This window comes from Amblyraja radiata, chromosome 25 (assembly GCF_010909765.2).
Source record: "Amblyraja radiata isolate CabotCenter1 chromosome 25, sAmbRad1.1.pri, whole genome shotgun sequence".
NCBI lineage: Eukaryota > Metazoa > Chordata > Chondrichthyes > Rajiformes > Rajidae > Amblyraja > Amblyraja radiata.
The window spans coordinates 23,801,563-23,806,101 of record NC_045980.1 but is presented as its reverse complement, the minus strand read 5'-3'; positions in this window follow the sequence as shown (position 1 = coordinate 23,806,101).

The window sequence follows — 4,539 nt, the reverse complement described above, 5'->3', positions numbered from 1 at the left end:
GAAAAGGATCAATAAACATAAGTGAGTCTTCAAAGTCCTCGAGAACAATTACACCAGATTTTCATTTTGTCACAGATATGACAAATGGAGCTTTAGGAGTTCATTGATAATTTATTGATTGACAAAGGGATGAAATTGTGCTAAATGATTTATTAGAAATAATGTGATACTTTGGTAAGAAAGGAAAAATGAAATGAATATAATTGATGCCTCTGTCCTGAATCTTCTGTAATATGTCTTCAGCCTGTATGGTTTATCTAAAAACTATGTTTAAACTCTGAGGCGCCTGTTTGAGTGTACCGGAGCTAAAAGATGCAGTGCAAAGAAATGACTGTTACTTAGTAACATGATAAAATTTGGTGTTTATTTGGCTAATGTGAGACCATCCATTCTCTTGACAGTAGAATAATAATGAATGGTATTAACAGTACAAATTTGGCCTTGCCTTAAAATTAACCTACAAACTGAATTCTTTGGGTGGTATTCATTCTAAATTCCAGTTTGATGGTTCCAAACAGAGGATTTGTCATTACGTTATGGAGTTGCTTGTCAGTTGTGTTTAGATTGGCTGCTCATGTATATGGGCAGGAAGGGGAAGAAAGTAAATGTGAATAGTTGGCCATAATTAAGTGCTGTTTCCATTTGGCTAAATATGGAGCCTTGAAGCTAACAGTTACAGTAAACGCTGTAGCACCTGAAAGAGGGAGGATTTAGGGTGGTAAATCATCCTGGGGGAATAAGGGAGCGGGCTCTTTAAGTAGCTCGTGAGGAGAAATCAAGAGATAAAAAATAAAGAAACACAATGTTTACAAAATTGATCATTGCAAATATACTTAAGCTGTCTTTCAGTCTCGAACAATTTCTAAAACTGATTGGGCAGAGGGTTCACAGATGGTTTTCGATGCAGGAGACTACTTGTATACTTAAAGAAATCCAGGCCCAAATGTAGTTCCCCATCTGACTGCAGGTATGGCTGAATCTCGATCTTACCTTTTTCATGAGTGTTTCTGTGATTTTATTTAGATAGGATGAAAGTTCTTTTGCTATTTTTACTTTCCCATTTAAATTAATATTATAGAAATTAATTTCTACTTTCCCATTTAAATTAATATTATAGTTTAGTAATATGTGCTTATCTATCCAGTATTGTCTTTCTGTTTTATGTGTGTGTATAATATATGTATGTGTGTGTGTGTATATATATATATATGTATTTTTATCATTCTTGAGGCTTTGTACTGAGGAATCTTCTACTTGGATGTCTCGTGAGTTTGGAACTCTTCCTCCAGTCAGACATATCACTACAATGTGTTTAAAAATACATCCTTTTCCTATTTATCAGCTATCTTTAGAGTAGAACTTATATTGTGATCCAGAAATACCTCTAGTTGGAGATGTTATCAAATTATTTTTCAGTTGACAGCTTCTTCATCTTGCTGGAAAAGATAAACGTCATCTCTATTAAAGCCATGCCTTGGAGATAAAAGAGCAGGGCACACATAGCTGATTCATTCCCTTTCTTCTTTGTGTCCAAAACTTAAAAGTTATACTTCATTTGTTACTGGATTCAAGATATCTTCATAAAGCTGGAAATAGTTTCCCAATAAATGTTAAGTTTAAATTGAGATTTATGTAGTCTGTTTACATTTCAAAGGCTAATTTATTGTTTATGTATGTTATTCATTTTTATCATGTTTTGAATGAGACTTGTTCATATTCCAGGTTTGAAGTTACTTGTTAACTGGTAGGCATATCCCAACCTATTGGTATTGTAGGTGAGATAAATTACCTTGCAGCGATCCTGATTATTTATTCAGTGACCTTTGGAAAATACTTAGGGCTGTTAAATATGGGAAGGAATAAAATGAACTGTATTTCTTCTCCCAACATAGATAAATATCCTACTGACCTTTAAAGTTGTAGAGAGAGGGCAGTATTGAAACAGCCAGACTAGCTCGTGTTCATCTATCATCCATTCACACTTTTTCTACACTAATCCCCTTTTTAAGTTCTCCCCATGTTCTCATCTACTTCCCCTAGATTCTACCAGGCAGCCTACACATGAGGGGAAATTTATACTGGCTAGATAATCTACCAACCTGCAGGTCTCTGGGATGTGGGAAGAAACCAGAGGGCCTGCTGGAAAGGTCTGCAGTCATGGAGAATGTGTAAATTCCTCGCAGGCAGCACCCAAAATCAGAACTGTTCCTGGCTCTCCAGTGGCTCTACCAATGACACCAGGTTACTGCCCATTATCTTGATTGTTGTGCAATGATTTTGTTTGAATTCGCTTGTGTGGCCACAGGATTAAGTTTGGCTGTGTTTTCCACATCACAGCTAAGATCAATGCTGCCACTTGCTGTATAGGTTCACATAGACAAAATTAAGGTACTGGAGAATTACTGCCGTGTAAAACTCAGTGCCTTCATGAACAGAGTGGAAAATCATTGACTGAAAAAAACCATGATCCGTTATGAAAGCAGTGAACAGAAATATGTCAGGATTGTATATATTGTTTAAGAATTTGCTTTAGTTTTGCTTAGTTTGGAGATGCAGCATGGAAACGGGCTCTTCAGCCCACCTAGTCCACGCCAAACATCGATCACCCATTCACACAAGCTCTATAATATCCCACTTTCTCATCCACTCCTGACACATATGGGGCAATTTTACAGAGATTAATTAACCTACAAACGCGTGCGTCTTTTGGATGTGGAAGGAAACTGGAGCCCCTGAGAAAACTTAAGTGGTCACAGGGAGAACATTGCAAACTCCACACAGACGGCATTAGTATAATGGGATAGGAGGAAAAGAGAATTCCAAAGAAAGGTTATCAGCCCAAAGCGTTATTTCTGCTACTCTTTCCACAGATGCTGCTCGGTTTGCTGAGTATTTCCAGCATTTTCTGTTTTTATTTCAGGTTTTTGTTCTGTAATTTTTTAACATTATGATTACTATATTAGATTCCTTTTGTTAAAGGAGATACCAGGTTAACAAAAAATAAAATCATAGATGAACAGTATTATACATTTTCTCAGAAATAGTTACATATATGGATAGGAATAACATAAATCATACATTTAGTCAGAAAAGCCTTCTTAAACATTTATTGTACTTTTGTATGAGCATTGATGTTACCAAACTAATGGTGAACCCATGCTGTGATCTAGTCTTATTGAAGGTTATTTAGGTTTTGCTGAATCCAAGATACAGCATAGTACAAAGGGGTAATTTCTCACCTCCCATTAAGCATTTGGCAGCTGGTAATTTGCAGATGCTATATCAGTTATAAAGCATTAAATTACATGAGTTGGATATTTAAAAAGGTTACAAATTAAGCATCTACAATGACACAAATGAGGAAGCAGCTGATGAAAAGTTGAGGTAACTTCACAAAGCGTTAGTTGCCTTAAAAGAATGAAGTATTGGGTGCTAATTGTGGATTACTGCTACGTATAGATTTATTTCCCTGGATTAATAATCTTTTTGTTCGATGTTGAAGATTTTATAAAATGTTGTCTTTTTTTCATCCCCATTTGTATAAGGACTTTGTAGACAGTGCTTTCTTCTGGACTAAAATAAAATAGCAGATTATAGCATCTGTCAGTTGAGTTTGATCCTGAGCTTTGCCAAGCGACTTGCATTAAACTGGACGGCAGTAAAGTGGCAACTATTAGGCTTCTCTCTCCAAGGCTGGAGCTTAGTAGGTTGTAGCAACCTCTTGGGCATGGACAGCAAGCAAGGACAAAGTTGGCATTGCAAAAACAAATGAAATCTGACCATGGGAATATTTTAACTCAGCTTCAATGGTATGAAAACTTCTTGGACATCATAGCATAATGGAATTCTGCTTTTAGAATTGATTCTTTTTTTTTTAGTCAATTTTTTAGTCAATAGACAATAATTCGTGAAACATTAAATTTTGTTTGCAAGTTCAGGTTGCAACATGGAACTAGCAGCACTGTGAAATGGGTACTTGGTCTAGTGAGTCTGTGACTGAATATTCCATGTGAACTTCCTGTCGCTTTGCTTCATCAAATCCAACAATATTAGCTATTCCCATCCCCTCAAGTATATAGCTTTCTCCAAAGTACTTTTATGCTATTCCACTCAACAGCTAACTTGATAGCAAGTTGGGCAAAGGAGGTTTTTCTGAAAATTGTTAGATTTACCAATGGCTATCATGTCTCTAGAGTTCATGTTTTGATGTTGCCTGGCGTGCAAAAATAGCTCCTGTACATAATGAATACACGGTTTCAGACTTATAAGTCTAATAAGCTGACCCCTCAGCATTTTTCTTAATACAATCAACCAGTCTCTTCAGTTTTTCTTGATAGTATTGGCCTCCCAGATTTAGCACCATCCATGTACATGTTTTTTTTTTTTTGGCCCCGTTCAGTACCTCCATATACTGTTTGTCCAGGAGCTGGGCGTGGCTACTAAAAATGATATTGTAGGAGTTTAGTTTCACCTCTTGTAGCTCTTCTGTGTACACTTTATATTTTTAATATCTGGAAATTGTGTGGTTTGGAGTCCAAG